Source organism: Carlito syrichta, unplaced genomic scaffold (genome assembly GCF_000164805.1).
Source record: "Carlito syrichta isolate Samal-C Ts95f unplaced genomic scaffold, Tarsius_syrichta-2.0.1 Scaffold311525, whole genome shotgun sequence".
Lineage (NCBI taxonomy): Eukaryota > Metazoa > Chordata > Mammalia > Primates > Tarsiidae > Carlito > Carlito syrichta.
The window spans coordinates 1,068,918-1,087,494 of record NW_007255621.1 but is presented as its reverse complement, the minus strand read 5'-3'; the positions used below and the strand labels follow the sequence as shown (position 1 = coordinate 1,087,494).

The window sequence follows — 18,577 nt, the reverse complement described above, 5'->3', positions numbered from 1 at the left end:
GCTTTCATTCTAATTGCCATTAAAAACTTCCATAGAAAGAATTGAAAAGTTTCACACTATTTTTTTAATTTATGTATTCATTTTGTACGTTTTTATTTTATTTTGCACTTGTCAGTTTTTGCAGCCATAAAAAAGGACAAACACATGGACTTGGATGGATTTAAAGTTTTACACTATTTTAAAACAAATATAGAAGTAATACATAAAACATAAGTTAATATATTTTAATTATTATCTTCAAGTTTTAGCTTTTGAATCTTTGAATAGCAATCTTTAACTGTGATTTAATCAATGGTGAATTTATCGTAATACTGAAACCAAAGTGACATAGACTTTCACTATAATATAAAAAACAGAAGAATAAATAAGATTTCAGTGCAAGTTGAACTCTCCTTGGAACACACAATTATTTTAAGAACTTTAGAAATATCTACATTATTGAAAGGTGTTATGGTCTTTGATAATATAGATTTTTCATTCAATAATATAGATTCTTCAAAAACACTACTATCAATACTTTGTTACCTGAATTTGAATTATATGCTCTGTATAAAATAAAACAAACAAAAAAACTGCAAATCTATTAATGTAGTACATATAAGCAAAGCTTTATATTATTGCAATAAAGGAGTCTTAATAAAGGATTATAATTTTTAAAAAAACTGTATTGAGAAAACAAAGCCCAGTGCCTTCTAAATAAGAACACACAAAAAAGGAAAAACTAGGAAAAAATTAAAGTAACTGAGAATTTTCAATTAACTGTAGAAAATAATATAGTTAGGCTTTTGAATAAAAACCAATTTAAAGGCGTACATTCTTTCCAAAATATTAATAGTCAAATATTATTTTTGGAAACATTATTTTTCTTAAAACTTATTTCTCATTTATTCAATTTCAACTATTCACTTCTTCAGTTATTAAACACGTTGATTGTCTAGACTAGGCACTGTCTTCAGTTCTGGGAATGTAGAAACAAGTGATAGGGGTAGGATTCTTGCCCTTGGGGTAGGACAGCAACATAGCTCAGCAAAAAGACTGCCCTCTGCCACACTAGTGTGATCCAAGTACTTTCCACAACTTTAATTCTCAACAGGAATTCCTAAAATCATTAAAGTGTCAAAATGTTCTTTAAATACATTACGACCTAATGTTGCTGAAGTGTTCACCATATTTCTGAAGATAGAGAATGCAAACATCAATCAGACCCACCAGGAGATCCCACACTGGTAGCAGTGATGACAGGTGAAGGAAGCTCTCACTCTGCTACTTCAAAGCTGGTGTGACCTGGCACCAGACACTTTCCAGTCTCTTTGGACATCGATTTTTTCCTTCATTCCCTCCATTTGACACAAAATCGAACTATTAAGGCCTTTGTGAGGTCAACGTTAAAAATCACCATTCTCTGGATTTCCCATTTCCACGTATGGAGCAAGAGCTCTGTGCTCCTCAACACACTGAATCCTTTCAGTGGTTCATAAGGAGGGCCCTGTTATCCTCACTGGCAGCATTGAGCAAGCAGAGGATAAGATGAATCAAGAAGTAGGGAGACACAACTGACACGTTTTAATGGAGGACTTGAACCAGGGCTGCTGGGTGTAAAGTTTATGCCAATAACCACTATACAATGTACCTGCTACATGGAAGTATTTGCAAACCATGAGCATATAAACATCCAATATTATTACCCTTAGAGGAAGATGGACGTATGTACAAATCAATATGCACAATGTGCTTAGCGGGCTTGAATAATCTTAGTATATATGTAGCATCTAAAATACTAAATATTGTATTCATGACAGTTTGATTAAAGTCATTAAATGGAGTCACTAAATCTTTGTTGAAAACTAGAATGCTAAATTATTTGAGAAAAAAACACATACCAAGGCTTTTAAATAAATGGTATATATATACACATACATATAGGAAATATATATATTTCTTTATGCAATCAGATCAATGAGAATCTTCGCAATATAGTGAAAGAAAAAGTAGTAAAATGTATCAAAACTTCCCCTTTTTAATTTCACACTGGCAACTACCTTAAGAGCAGACAGTTTTGTGTGTTAATATGAAACATCCAGTATATGACACATTAATAACAGTAGTATTTGATGGTAGTAAGAATAGACAGTCATGCGTCCTTAACTCTAACCCTAACCCTAACCTTAACAATGCACATACCTAAAATATGCATTGTTAGGCAATTTCCTCGTTTTGTGGACATCCTAGAGTGTACTTATACAAACATCGATGGTGTAGCCTTCTACATACCTAGGCTATATGGCATAGCCTATTGCTCCTAGGCTGCAAACCTGTACAGCATATTACTGTACTGAATACTGTATAACATAATGGTAAGAATTTGTGTATCTAAATATTTCTAACCATGGAAAAGATACAGTAAAAATAATAATCTCACAGGACAGCCATTGTATACGTAGTCTGTTGTTGACTAAAACATCTTTACGCAGTGCATGACTGTAGTTGTTAACTCTAATGCATATATTTCTTAAGTGTCCCTTGTTAAAATATGCCATATTGATATTAATAAAGGCAGGTTTCTATGATATCGTGATATGAAGATGGCAAATTTGCTAAATATGTTCACTGTTAAAGAGCTTGAAACTAGATTTCACAATGTGGTGAATTAATTGATTGAGTTTTTCTATTTTGAAGTACTATCAACATGATCTAATGTATTCAGAAAGACCATGCTGCTGTGATAATTACTGTGGATGAGGAGTACCAAATGATGTTGTCCAGGAATATTGCTTCTCATAAATCATAGTGATAAATAACCTCAGAGCCAGCATCAGGGTTATAAAGGTAACATCAGCTGCCATTAAAAGGAGCTTATTAACAAATAAATTTAAAGTTGTAGATCAAATATAAAACTTATTCATAAATTTTTAGGAAAAAAAAAACCAATGAATTTTTCTTGGGCATCATATGACATATCTCATTACTTTTTTGAGCAAATTATTATTATTAAAATATAGTGTCAGTAAAATATTAATGTCCCAAAGAATCTGGCACATATTAAGACAATCAATACTTGTTGAATGAGTGAATGACATTTGACATTAAGTGATAGCTTTTTTCTTGAGATACCATCATCATTTCCTAAGTACTTATGTTAATAAATATGAACCGAATGTCATTTCTCCTTGTGAAAGCTATTAAAGTTTTAGGAAGTGGGTGTATTACATTTTTCTCTATTTGAAATATTTTTCTAACTACTGAAGGGTAAAAAGGGGCCGTAAGAGTTCAAATTAATAAAACTCACTGCTAATCTTTTGAGATGTTCCTGAATTTGGGGCAAATTAGTTTATGGCATCACTTCTCTAGCTGTAGGGGGATGATAAATCAGAAGAGATTCATGGATCACTTAACATTAATTCAACGAGAAAGCATTTGTTTAGTGACCACTTCGTACTGCCATTCGGAATACAGGACTATGATGAATATGGCAGAGATCCTAGTCCTCAAAGAACTCGCAGTCTGAAGAGTAAGGGCAAAAAAACAAACAAAAAAAATGTAATAAACTATGTGCAAAGTGATGAATTCCATGTAAATACTAAGAAAGAGTTCTGGGGAAATCATGGAGAATTTAAGTTTGCTTGGGAAAGTGGTAAGCAGACAAGGATAGGTATTACTTAACAGGTGATATTGGATCTGGGTCTTGAAGATGAACACCAATTTTCCAGAAAAGAGAGCTCAGTATCACTCAGGCAGAGAGCAGCATGCACAAGCATAGAGTCTGCACAAATATATATATATATATATCTCTAGTAAAAGACTGGAATAGTAGGACATAAGTAGGTTTCCCAGACACAGAAAGGAGTATCTTCAAATGAGCTCTCATAGAAAGTCTACCATTTTATGGTGAATTTGCAGGACCAAGTACCTATAGGCACCATAGAGTCAAAGGGGTTTTTAAGATAGGAGGTAATATTATATGATTCATTTTTAAAAAATTATACGTTATTCACAATCAGGAGAGAATGAAATGAGGCAAAAGCAGTAGAGGCAGTGGGCAAGAGTCAAAGACAGAATAACATTTTGAGAGATAACAAGGCCCAGAATATGAGACGAACAGGAAGTTCTTATCATTGTTTTGTTTGTACTATTTGGAAAAACACATGGCAGACTACAGAGGACAACTGGCTACAACCCTTTCTTTAAAACAAAACAAGAAAATGCCACAAAGGGAATGCAGTAGATAATGTGATAGTTAAGAAGTACTTGCTTTGTAGTATATGTTCACTGATTTCTCATGTCCATCCCAGGAAGACAATATTACTATTTTTATTTTTTACGATGGAGAAACTGGAGCTTAGAGAAGTCAAATATCTTTTCTCATGTTATACAGCTGCAGTTCTATGACAGGTAGAACTGAAATGTAGTCGCAGAGGAAGACAGAGCCACTAAATAGGTAATGGATCTTGACACTTGTTACAGGCTAAATGCCCTTGAAATCAGAGAAGATAGGCGGAGAGAAAAGAAAGAAAAAGAAACTCCAGCAAAATGGTGAGTGGGGCTACAGAGAGAAAGAATACAGATAAGGGAGATTTTTGTTTTCCCTTTAAGTACATGTCTTCACACAAGTCGCTTCTGGCTCACCTGCAAAGGCATCCCCCTCCTCTGTCTTACTTCTTCCCCTTCAGTCTTCAGTCTCACTCTCTCCACTGTCCCAGAATATTCTCATCTTCTTTCCATATACCTTCCTTTCTTATTCATATTTCTATTCTTTCACTTATTACCCAATATTATCCTTATGGCAACCAAAAGGACATTTGATTCTGGATAATTCTTTGTGGTAGGGGCCTGTCCCATGCACGGTAGAAAATCTGTATCATTCTTGGCCTCTACCTACTAGATGTCAGGGGTTCAACTATGACACCAAGTATGGTCCAGGTATTGCCCAATGTCACCTGGGAGGGAAAAAAACAAAAAAGTTCTCAAGGTGCTCATCAGAAGTATTTGCTTGAATTTTGTTTCTCATGTGCTTCATAATTGCAAACAGCTGCTCACAAATGTATGTGCTGCCAAAAAAGTCATGTCATGAATAAGGCGTGGTTGTGAACTTCAAAAATGGTACTACGCCTGGGGTCACAAAAAAATTAAATGCTAAAAAGCACAAGATGTTAAATGGTTTTGTGGGGCTGCCTTACTAGTTGTCCTGGGCCACGTGTGGGCCATAGGCTGCAGGTTGGACATGCCTGTCTTATAGCATGCTGCTTGCAAAATATGTGATTCTCTTTTACTCGTTTCAAAAGTAATCAACTATGTGTCATGCTTTTATGAAAATTAATCACAACAATCTTCACATTGCAATAAATTTGACAGAAGGTTTAAAATGGGGTAGACTTTAAGAGTAGGAAAATAATATAAAGTTTGTGCCATTAATCCAAGATGTTATTTAGGAAAATAAGTAGCAGTTTACCTCCCTTTGTTCAACTATCTCATTAAAAGAGAATATAAGATGTGTTCTTTTTTTCCAATGCTTAAAGAGTAACAAAATTAAAAACATATAGAACTAATGGTAGATAATCCAATATAATAAATGAAAATGGTATTAGGCAAAAACACATTTTTACATCAAAAGAAATAAAGTATAGAATTTGAAGCAATAAAACTATCCCCACTTTTATGAGGACCCATATGACAATTTAGAAATTATAGCTTCGATTTGATTCCATAAAAGACTATTCGGCACTTAATGTTGAGAGTGTAAAGAGCAGAAGACAAAATGAAGCCTCTGGACCCACTGAAATTAAAAGGCCAGTGGAATTCAGTTCATAAAATCCTGACTTCAGCATATTTCTTGAACCTATCAGTTGATAAAACATGACTACAAATATGAAGAAAATGGGGCTGATGATACATGTCTCAGGACAGCCTTATTTCATTCTCATTAGTGTGATCCTTGCATTGTGAGCCCAATGGTTCCACGATATCATAAATATTCTTTGCCCCTCCATTCCTATCAGGTATGTAATTGTTCTTTATTACAGAATGAATATTTCAATATTAGGGAAAGCTATGCTTTTCCTGAGGAATTTTTGTCCAGATGACAAAACTCTTAAACTAAATTTTGCTTTAGATGGAAGGCAACTTAGTGTCACGTCTAAGGATCATCAGTAACAATTAGTTCCTAAGGTCTGCATAATTGTGTTTTATGTTTATTTATCTTTTGATTCCTGTTTCACTTATATTTGTCCTGCTTTAATTTTCTACTTCATTTATAATTATATATATATATATATATTTTATAAGCCATCAAAAATATTTTTCTTGTTGTTCTAAAACAAAAAAAAGCAGCAAACAGGGCCCAGTGTAGTGGCTCATGCCTATAATCCTAGTGCTTTGGGAAGCTGAGGAAAGTAGATTGCTTGGGCTCAGGACTTTGAGACCAGCCTGGGCAACATAGTGCAAACTAGTCTCTACAAGAAATAAACAAAAAAAGTAGTAGGGCATGGTGGCATGTACCTGTTGTCCTTGCCACTAGAGATGCTGAGGTGGAGGTACTGCCCAAACCCTGGAGGTCAAGGCTGCCATGAGCCATGATCATCCTGATTGTGCCACTGCATCCCAGACTGGGTGACAGAGTAAAAATGCCACTCAAAAAAAAATAAAAATAAAGAAGCAGCAACCAGATATAAAAATAAAAAATGATAGAGGATGGAAATATTTAACGACAAAATAATAAAGAAAAAACATTTGAACACTGGCATAACTCAGTTCTTGATTTCAGAATACTTGCAATCAAATTTATAATTAATAATATTACTAATATTCTGATAAAGAAAAATGGTTTGTTTTAAAAATTTCCCCCATATGGGAATATGACTTAGGAATCTGAAATATATGAATGACTTATTCCCTGAGGCACAGTACATTGTCATACTAAGAACGTCATTTAATTTTAATGTAAAATGTTACATTGCTAAGAAAAATAACTTTACATATGAAGAGCTTATATTACAGTTCATAAGAACATCCCATTCCTTTGGACCATCTATCTTTCTTGTAAAATGCAAAAGTGTATCAAAGTACTGAAGAATATCATCTTTAATTGGGTTTGAGCTTTGCCAAGAAAAGTCAGAGATTTAACAGAAAAATAGATACAGGCATAGGAATGATCCAAATATTTCCTAGAGAGTTTACTTAGGTAACACATTCCTTGACTAGACAGCTTTAGAAGATATTCAGTTGTTCACAAGTGCAACTTTTTCTACACCAGACAAGTATTTACAACAATTCTGTAGTATTTTATTTCTTAATGTTTGTCCACATGACTCTAGCAAAGTTGTGAAAGATAAGAGGCTCAACTGGCAGAAAGGAAAGGAAAAAGAGGCTTTAAAGATGGAAATATTGGTATAGAAGAAGTGAGAAGCAGGCACCCATGCCTTAATATTTGCTTTTCTGGTCTTTTGACTTTGTTCAATTTTTTTTAAAACAATGATTATTGGCCGGACGTGGTGACTCACATCTATAATCCCAGCACTTTGGGAGGCTGGGGTGAGAGGACTGCTTGAGCCCACGGGTTCGAGGCCAGCCTGGGCAACTTGACAAGACCTCATCTCTACAATTAATCAAAAAATTAGATGGACATGGTGGCGCGTGCCTGTAGTTCCAGCTACTTGGAAGGCTGAGGTGGAAGAATTGCCAGAGCCCAGCAGGTCAAGGCTGTGGTGGCCACAGGCATGCCACTGTACTCCAGCCTGGGTGACAGAGTGAGCCTCCAAAACAAAAAATAATGTCTTTTTGCCTCAGCAGAGCATACCAGATACAGTATCCAATCTTCTATATTACCATTTTTTATTGCTTATTACTTCATGTATCTAGTTCAATGGTCAGGTAAGTTCTTAGCTTTGATATAATTTCATTTGTTTGTATTTAAAATAAAAACACATTTAAATTATTCATTCACTCATTTCACAAATTTTACTGAACTCTAATATGGTCTAAGCATTGAGGATGCTGGAAGAATACATCTTTTGTTCCAAAATAATCACTCTCTAAAGTAAACACATTGGTCAGTGGGTACAAAGTTACAGGTAAATAGGAGGAATAAGTTCTGGTGTTCTATTATACAGTAGGGTGATTATGGCTAAAAATACAATATTGTATATTTCAAAATGGGTAGAGGAGAGTATTTTTAATATTCTCACCACAAAGAAATAATAAAGCATGTGAGGTGATGAACATGCTAATTACCCCAAAGTGATTTTTAAACAATGTATATATGTATCAAAACATCACACTATACCTTACAAATATATACAATCATTACGGTTAGTTAAAACCAAAACCAAAACAAAAGCCAGTAAAAAATGCCAGAAAAATGATATATGTTATTTTAAAAAGTTGCTATAAATAGCCACTAACCAACATATATATTTTTGAACCATTTGATGTACTAATATAATATAAATGTTCACAACCAACTTAATTATAACAAGCATGTATATTGTGTCTGCCTCATAGTAGAAAATACTTTTATATTTCACACTAGATTTTAAAAATCAATCTTAACCAATTGCATGTTCGTTTTAGGGAGTCTCCGATTAAAAAGAGTTAATGGTTAATGAAAAAAGCAGTAGAAAATGCAAGGTGAAGTAAGCTTAATACAAGGTTAATCTCAGACACTAATAATTTATCTCCCAACAGCTCTTCCATGTGGTAGCAATATGATGGATTTTACAGAGATTTTAATCTTTCTTTATCCTGAACCCAAACATTCAGAAATACAAGGAATTTGGGAAAAAACTAACTTTACATTATTTCAAAAACTTTGCCTGTACTTATGTATAACTCTAACATATAAGGGACATCGCTGCCTGAATCCTTTCAAAGAAATTCCTAAAATGGTATGAAAGGAATCTGTGACCTTATTACAGCTCTATTCACCATGGAGAAGAATTGTATACAAGGCTAGTTCATCTTGATCCCAAAAGGAAACACAAAGCCATCTCGTTAGTAAGCACTGTTCTGTAATGTGTCTCTAGGGATGCTCATTGTGTATGTTTGTGTGTCTATGTGTATTTTGGTCCCATTTTTATCCCAAAATAAATATTTAGAAGAAAGCTTAAAAGCTCATTCATTTTTTAAAACACAGGATAACTGCACGGGTATATTATTTGGAGAAATTAGATCCCCAAACACACTTTAGCTTCATGGCTGAAAACAATTTAGGGTAAAGGAGGTAACTATGCTTCACAGATTAATTCAATACCTAGGTAACTGAGTTTGTAGCATCTTTGTTGGTCTCTATTGCCTGAATGTCATATGCACATTTTTTTTTTTGGTTACATCTTTAAATATAGGGCCTTGAACTTTTCTATAGTGTAAAATGTAAAACATCTGTGGTTTTGTATTGAAGACAAAAGTTGTCACCAGCATAAAATAAAAGCTGATTGTGCCATGTATCAAGGGTACTGACATGGACAAAAGTTTCCACTTAGCTTCAATGTGATTTAAATTTATCAATTTATTTATAAACCCTGATTAAAATTATATCATGATACCTTCAAGGCTGTATTTTCTAAATAACTTTTTACGATTCTCCATATTCTTCCCATCCAAAGGGAAATGCAATTACATATTGGAGCAGTTAAGAGTCTAAATGAGATATTCCAGTGGTTAAAATAGTGGTTTATACAGTTACTTAAGAGAAAAGAATGTCTCCACTACAGTTTAAATAAACAACTGGATCTACATTATTCACTGGTGAAAAGAAAACTCATCTACATGTCTGAGCAACAGGAAAAAAGATCCCATCTGTAAGCCCTCCAACCATGCAAGCATGGCTAATTCTGTTATTCTGCCTAAAAATTCACCAATGTCAACTTATTTTGCTGGCTAAATCATGCAACTATGAAAGAGGGACATTTAATAAACTTTGGTAGCTGCCAACTAGAACATCCTTTTCCTCTGTAGTAAGGTAAGATCAGGACACTATTGGGTTGCAGTTTGTAAGGCAAGTCAGCAATACGTTTGGCCTATGGGTCTCTGCCAGGAGGAGTAGATCAAGCAGAAACTACTATCAGATTAGGGAATAGGCCAGATGTGGGAATGGAATAAAATTGTCTTAATACCTTCAGTTCCACCTTTTATATCCTTTCCTCCATTTGTTCTTAAAATGTAATGCCTCAATGACTGAATCCTTCAATAAAGCCTGAACTCAGATTCTTTTTTTTTTTTTTTGAGTTGGAGTCTCACTCCGACACCCAGATTGGAGTGCTATGGCATGCTTCTGGCCACCACAGCCTCAACCTGCTGGGCTCCAGCGATCCTTCTGCCTCAGCCTTCTAAGTAGCCAGAAGGACAGGCAAACGCTACCACCCCTGGCTAATTTTTGATTTATTGTAGAGACGAGGTCTCACCAAGTTGCACACGCAGGTCTTGAACCTGCGGGCTCAGGCAATTCACTCACCTCAGCCTCCCAAAGCACTGAGATTACAGGCTGAGCCACTGAGCTCGGCCATGAACTCAAATTCTTTATTCAACCATTGTATACATGATCACCCTCAAGTATTATTATGACTACTACTACTATTATTGAAAAGTTTTAAGCAGAAATAGACCAGATATTCTCCTATAAACACAATTACTCTGACTGTTGGGTAGAACATGGATCGAATGGGACAAGAATAGAAAGAGAAGATGATTTTAGGACTATTACGGAAGACTGGTGAGAGGAGAAAGTGGTGAATGTAACCTGAGTTAGGGTGATGTTTTGACACAAAGAGAAATGGAGATATTAGAGCAGTGGCTGCACAAAACAAACATCTGAGAACTTTAAAAACATTCTGAAGCCTGAGCTCCACCCTCAGAGGTGTTGATTTACTTTTCTGGGGTGAAGCCTGTGCACCAGTATCTTTTCTCAGTTAGGGGTTTGACCCAGTGGCTCAGAGTGTGCTGTGGAGGACTTGATGTGTTAGAAGGGAGTAGATTAAAAAGAGGGAAGTTTCTTGCATGGCAAATAGATTTCTGGCCATTTACAGAGAAAGAGAAGATTGGGAATCCAGAATTTTATGTGGACTATTCTGATATTTTTTCTTTACTTGGCAATATTGTAAACATCATGCATATCAATTTTGTATAGAAAAAAAAGGAAGAAGAAGAAAGAAGGAAGAAAGAAGAAGAAGAAGAAGAAGAAGAGGAGGAGGAGGAGGAGGAGGAGGAGGAGGAGGAGGAAAAGAAGAAGGATCTAACATGTAGGTGGCCAGTTGTAACTTCTGCCTAAATCAGGAAGGTTAAACTCTAATTATGGATTTTGGACTCTCCCAGAATATAGGAATGAAACACTTAGAAACACATCCATTAGTTACTTGACACCTCACTAAGAATGAGGTGAACTGGTGCATTTGGGGCATTACAATGTTGTGTTAATTTATTCCTTCCTTTCCTCCTTCCCTCCATTTCCGTTTTAAGTAATAACACTTTTCAAGGAAGTAAAAACCTTTTATTGTAAAGGTCCTCCTTCAGTTCTCTGATTAGGAAGATGCCGAGGTATTTCTTTTTGTGTGTATTTACGGTGAATGGAATTGTGCTTTTTATTTGGTTCTCTGCCTGTTTGTTGTTAGTGTATAAGAATGTGACTGTCGGCCAGGCTCGGTGGGTCAGTCTGTAATCCCAGCACTTTGGGAGGCTAAGACAAGTGGATTGCCTGAGCCTGAGGGTTTGAGACCAGCCCAGGCAACGTTGTGAGACCTCTCTCTAAAAAAATTAGCCAGGTGTGGTAGCATGTGCCTGTAGTTCCAGTTACTTGGAAGGCTGAGGCAGAAGGATCGCTGGAGCCCAGCAGTCAACACTGGAGTGGCTGTGAGCATGCCACTGCACTCCAGCCTGGGTGACAGAGTGAGACTCTAATTCAAAAAAAAAAAAAAAAAGAATGTGACGGTCTTTTATACATTTATTTCATACCCTGAGACTTTGTCAAAGAACTATATCAGTGAAAGGAAGTTTTTGACAGATTTGTTTGGATTTTCAAGGTACAGGATGATATCGTCAGCAAAGAAGGATAACTTAACTTTGTCTTTTCCTATTTGGATACCTCTGATTTCCTTCTCTTGTCTAATTGCTCTAGCTAGAACTTCTAACACAATGTTGAACAGGAAGGGTGAGAGTGAGATCAAAAACACATCGAGATACCACCTAACCCCAGTCAAAATGGCCATCATTAATAAAACAAACAACAACAGATGTTGGCGAGGATGGGGAGAAAAGGGAACGTTTCTACACTGTTGATGAGAATGCAAACTAGTTCAACCTCTATGGAAAACAGTGTGGTGATTTTTAAAAGAACAAGAAATTGGCCTTCCATATGACCCAGCAATCTCCTTACTGAGAATATACCTGAAGGAGCTCAAATCATTCTACAAAAAGGATACCTGCTCACACATATTTGTTGCAGTACTATTCACAATAGCAAAAACATGGAACCAACTGTACTGCCCACTGAAACTGGACTGGATAAAAAAAAGTCATACATGTACATGATGGAATATTATGCAGCCATAAAGAAGGACAAACATATGGACTTTGCAGCAACTTGGATGGATTTAGAGTCTATAATACTGAGTGATCTATCACAGAAACAAAGAACAAAGTACCATATGTACTCACTCATAAGTAGACCCTGAACATTTACCATAATACTACAAAAAAGGGATCAGTAGTAGCGGGATGCTGCCGGGATGAGGTTGGGAACACAACATCTCAAACCAGGCAAGGTAGAGACCAAAGGGAGGCCCAAACTTTACGTCTAGGATGTCCACTTATATACTTAATCCTGAATTGTACCCCACATCTTTAAAATAAAATATACAAAATAAATAAAACACACACAAACAAAACAAAACAAAAACAAATAAAAAAATCTTATACAAGATCATTGTTAAGTAATAGAGCTAGGTCTCAGACTCACACTGGATTAATTCTTAAGCCCGGACTACTTCCCAAGCTTGGTTTTCAGCAGACGTGTGTTGCGTGTGTGTGTGTGTGGGGGGGGGGCAAATATAATAGTCTTTACATAATCTCCCTTTAGAAAATACAAATTATATATGTAAGGGCACTTTTATAAATATGTATGAGCATTTTAACAAGTCTGTTGTATTTCTAGCAATATTTTAAAAGGTTGAGTACAAGCCAATAATCAATCTTGTAAAAAGTATCCCTTAATCATAGCATACCATATATACAAAGACACAAACACACACATACACATTCACATATATAATGTAACAAGTATAATGAGATATCTATATCTATCAATCTCACATACACATACTGCTCATCAAATAAATATGAATTAGACTCAGGAGATACAGGCTTATATGTTTATATGAGAATCTAATTTCAGGATATTTCCCTCAAGAGAATTCATTAAACATTAATATTGTCAAATACTGAATTGTTTGGTTTTATGCAATATTTATGTTATTATACACCAAAGGAAGAACTGCCACACAATCTTAGAGATCAAGTAATCATTTGTTCATTCACAAATATAGTCAATTTTAGCCTATAATTTATTAGTTTTCTCTAAACCTGAAGTAATGTGGCCTGGGAAAAGGGATTGATATTTTTCTGTTAGAATTTTGTACTACAAATACTACACTTAAGACATTCCAGCTATCAGTCATATTTCATATATTTGATTGCCATAAAGTTGTAGATAAATATTATTTTAGAACCACTTGCACATAAAATTTTCCCTATCTCTTTGAATGACTATATTCTTGAGTTTATTATAACAAAGAAAAAGAAGAGGTCTTCAGGAATTGCAGATGTCAAAATACAAACATACTTTAAAGTTGAAAAGACAGCTGGGCTCAGTGGCTCAGCCTGTAATCCCGCATCTTTGGGAGGCTGAGGTGAGTGGATTGCCTGAGCCCGCGGGTTCGAGACGCACCTGGGGAACTTGGCGAGACCTCCTCTCTACAATAAATCAACAATTAGCCGGGTGTAGTAGTGCGTGCCTGTAGTTCCAGCTACTTGGAAGGCTGAGGCGGAAGGATCGCTGGAGCCCAGTAGGTCGAGGCTGCGGTGGCTGGGAGCGGCCACTGCACTCCAGTCTGGGCAACAGAGTGAGACTTCGACTCAAAAAATAAAATAAAATAAAGTAGAAAAGACAAAAGTCATCTCTGACATGTGAGTTTAACTCTTCAGAACAAATTTCAGTCTTGGTAATCAATAGTACTGGACATAAATCCATAGTTATGATTCAAAAGGGTCACTAAGCATATACTGGAGATTTTACATACCTATTCCAGATAGGATCATCAAACCAATCCAATGTATCAAGGACTGTGCTGTTTGTTTAACTCTCCTTGTAGAAAGAAACCAGGTGCCATGCCATCACACAAGCTGAAAATCAAACAAATAAGGAAGGGGTAAATAAGTCTCAACCAAGATAAAAGAATAAGTAGAATACTCAGATAACTTAATTGTGAGATGGAATATTATTAAATAATATGTTTAAAATTGGAAATTTATACTGGCATTTTTCTCAATGTAATTCATCAAGAAATCCTTTTATTCCACCACACCTGTGAGCATTCTGCTGAGAGAGTAATCCATAGTAGTTTCTGGGGAAAAATGAGTTTGTGTAACCTTCCTTTCCACACAGATGCCACATCTTGTGTCTCTGACATATGGTCACATGCACTCAGTTTGAAATATGTACAAATAACATACATATATTTATAGCACATATATAAAGCTGCCACGGTTTGAATGCATATCCTCTCCAAAAGTCATGTTGAAATTTAATTGCCATTTTAACAGTATTAAGAAATGGATTCTTTAAGAGGTGATTAGGCCATGAGGGCTCTTTCTTCTTGGGTGAGATTAATACTGTTATAAAAGAGAGAGTTTGTCCCTTTTCTTCCTCTGTCCCTCTTGCTCTTCTGCCTTCCATGATACGAGGACATGAAGTTCTTCTGCCGTGGGATGGCTTGGCAAGAAGACCAGATGTAGATGCCTTAACCTTGGACTATCCAGCTCCTAGAGCTGTGAGTCAATACATTTCTGTTCATTATAAATCACCCAGTCTATGGTATTTTGTGATAGCAGCACAAAACAAAGACACAGCTAAGTATGATCTTCCTTCACAAGCTTTGTAGCAAATACTTTAATAGTCACTTTCCCAATTCAACTTGTTATTTCACGACAAGTATTTGACATTCTTTATTCATCATTGCAATCAATATTTACTGAGAAAATAACATGAGGTGGGTATTGAGTTAAAAATAAATAAATAGGATTTGGTTTTACCTCCAAAAAGTCAAGTCTAGTCAAGTGGGAGACGCCAAGTTGGCTGCAGATGATGCCAATACAGGGTTTGGAATGCTAAATAATTGCCAGTTCAAGATGCAAAGAGGGTAAGAAGGTGACATCACAGAGCAGAGGGTCTATAAGCTGACTCTTGAATGCTGTATAGGAGAGGAATAGACAGACAAAAAGGGTAGGGGTAGGGAGGGAGGTGAAAGATATTTAGCCAGTATGCTCCAGTGCAGGAAGCTGAGATGGAATATGGCATGTTTTTAAAGCTTCCTTTAATGAGGCCCACAATAATTTGAGGGGACTCAAATATACACAAACAATGTGGCAGGGCATCCTTTTATAGATTTAGATGACTGCAAATCGACCTAACAGTACAAGCAAAAGCACATACCCTAAGAACACAAATTGAAATTATTCCTAAAATCCTATACACACAATACCTTATCCTGCCTTCACAATCTCTCCAGCAGGTAAAACAATGTGACTTTATCTCTACCATCTGTTAAGGGAAACTGAGGGCTTGTCCAAGACTACAGAAAATAGAAGTTCAAACTGGAGACGAGTCTTCCTTCTGTCACAAGGAGAGTTGGAATGCCAGGATTCTTGAAGAAGTACGTGTGATACAGTGTGGCCATTAGAGTCACTGTCCTATTTCATGACAGCAGGTGCTTGGCTGCTGTGGGTTCTGGGCACAAGTGAACTTGTTTCTACTTTGACTCTTCCTGAATCCAATGTCACAAATGCAAGCATGGGGTAGATACACAAGAGTATGATTAGGTCAACAATTTTTCACCTTGTAAGTTTCAATAATAGACTTCTCTGCACATCCATATTGCAGGCATGTCAGACTACTGAGGACTGTCCAGCAACAATGGAAAAATGGCTATTCTGTCTGAATCAAGCTATGATCTTCAGATTTCCCCTGCAGAATTGTTATATTTGATCTTCTCTCAGACCCTGTGGTTACCACCTCTGAAACCCCTAGTACTTTAGTGGCTTAACTGGTGTAGTGTGGGGACAAGGGGCTTTGATGCAGGTAAGAAGTTAGGTCTGCTTTTTCTTACTCAGATGGAAAAGGAGGCCAGAACTTATATGTAACATGTAAAAATGGGGGGAAGGGGCATGGATATGGGGGACAAGTAGGGTTCGTAATGCAAGAATGAACCCTTGTCTATGACACAGAAAGAGAAGGCTCATGTAAGAAAAATTTCTGATGGAGCCCATAAGAGTCTTCAAAGGATGTGAAATATAGTTGCTGAAGCTAGAAAGATTGCACAGGATGTTTGCTCCTTTCTTCTCTCTCTCCCGTTTTTCTTTTAATCTTCTGAAGCATAACTGCTTAGACTATTCCTCATTCAATTCAACTTCCTATCATGAAGACGAGAGACTAGAAAGTCTTTTGGTAGTCTCTAGATTGCCATGTCCTCATACAAGAGGGAAGAAATTGATATTTTCAGTACTATTCCAGTTGAAAAAGAGATGCTTGCTATGAGCTTTCTGATGTCGGAGTACATATTAGAAATTATTTTGACTTTAAAGAAGAGCGATTATTTAAAAACACAGTTCTTGCTACAAATTCTCTAGAGATAGAAACCAATTTCCAGCAACAATGAGCAATAATGCCTAGAAAACGGACATCGGGTGTGAGACAGACAAAGTCTGAATGGCAGCACGATCCTGAGATGGAACTTCTAGCAATGATCTTGTCTTACAATTGCTTGGAAAACTACACTTGTTACCACAAGAAGTAGGCTTGTTGTACTTGGAAGAATGCAAGATAGAAGATTAAGCTAAGATATGATCTGAAACCAAGTCAAAGAAGCAGAAAACAAATCCAATAGTCTCTGAGAAACCTAATGGGGGAAAACATGAATAAGACATTTAAAAGAGAAATTGGACTATATACCACATTCTAAAATGATAAATTCATGGAAAAATATTTATCTTGAATGTGTTTTCTGTTTAGTTGTGTGAACACTTGACAAAGTTCATGGGCTCAACAGATCTGACCTCAGTTATTTGCAATCTAATTCAGCACTTGCTATCTAGAAGTCAGGTTTCCAGAGAAGATTGATGCTTGGACCCTATGGATGAAAATTCTGGAATGAGAAATCATGGTCTAGAAAACTTCATACTAAAAGAGCTTGAATGAATCAATGCAAGAATTCAGGAGTGGGAGGGTAGTTGGACAGAATTAGAGCGGCAGAGATAAGGGAGAAGGAATAATTTCCTGTGTGGCTACTAACAAACCAGACATTGATTAATTCATCAAATAATTCAAACAACCTGGTGAAGTAAATACCATTATTACCTATTTGCCAATGACAAAACTATTTTTGCAAGATGCTAATCCACAGGAAGTGACCTGAGTTAGGATTTGAGCCTATAATTGTCTGATACTTAAGTGATTTATCTAAGCCACATTAATTCTCAAATAAAAGCAATATGTATTTTTATATCAGTATCAAAGAAATCAAAATAAAACAAAAATGGCATAGATTGTATTAACTACAATTTTAAATAAAATGTAAATGAAGTTGATTCTATTAAAAAGAAATAATAAACTCATATATCTGGTGGTATTGTAGATATGTACAGTTCATCAAATCACCAATCTGTCCCATACCTATCTTAAGAGTTCTTAAATATAATCATATTTGGGAATTTAGTAATCCCACTCACAAATTATTCTAAAGAAATAATTTAAAGTTTAAAAAATGGCATGCTTAGGAAAATAATCATTGTAGCATTACAGGTTGAATATCTTTTACCCAAAATGCTAGGGATCAGAAATATTTTAGATTTTGAAATATTTGTACCAGTTGAAGATCTCTAATCTGAATAAATATCTGAAATCTGAAATGCTACAATGAACATTTCCTTTGAGTGTCACGTTGTCATGAAAACAGTTTTGGATTTCAGAGCATTTCAGATTTTCAGATTTTCAGATAGGGAGACTCAATCTGTATTTATTATAGTGAATAATAGAAACTCTTTGTACATCCAACTTTTAAAGAAAATGTTGGCATATTAATTCTGTGGTATATTAAGTAGCCATTAAAGTAATAAATAAGTAGCAATATGGGGAATGATAATGAAGGCAGAATATAAAATTGCATGCTCTGATTATAATTAGATATGTAAATAAATATTAACAGGGTGATCAGAAAAAGAAGCAGTGCTAGGCAGAGTAATTATAAATGCACTGAAATCACAGTCCCATAATATTAAACTATACTCATTAAAAATATACATCAAATAAAAAATAGAAAGAGAAATT

General features: G+C 35.6%; 1 protein-coding gene across 1 annotated transcript in view; it reads right to left on the bottom strand.

Moving 5' to 3' along the window:
• The window catches only part of CHRM3 (cholinergic receptor muscarinic 3), a 338,705-nt gene that overhangs the window by 210,771 nt on the left and 109,357 nt on the right, over positions 1-18,577 (bottom strand). Inside the window, exon 2 of the mRNA XM_008068801.1 lies at positions 14,277-14,379. The gene's annotated coding sequence lies outside the window, so the exon portion shown is untranslated. The remainder of the gene's footprint in view (positions 1-14,276; positions 14,380-18,577) is intronic.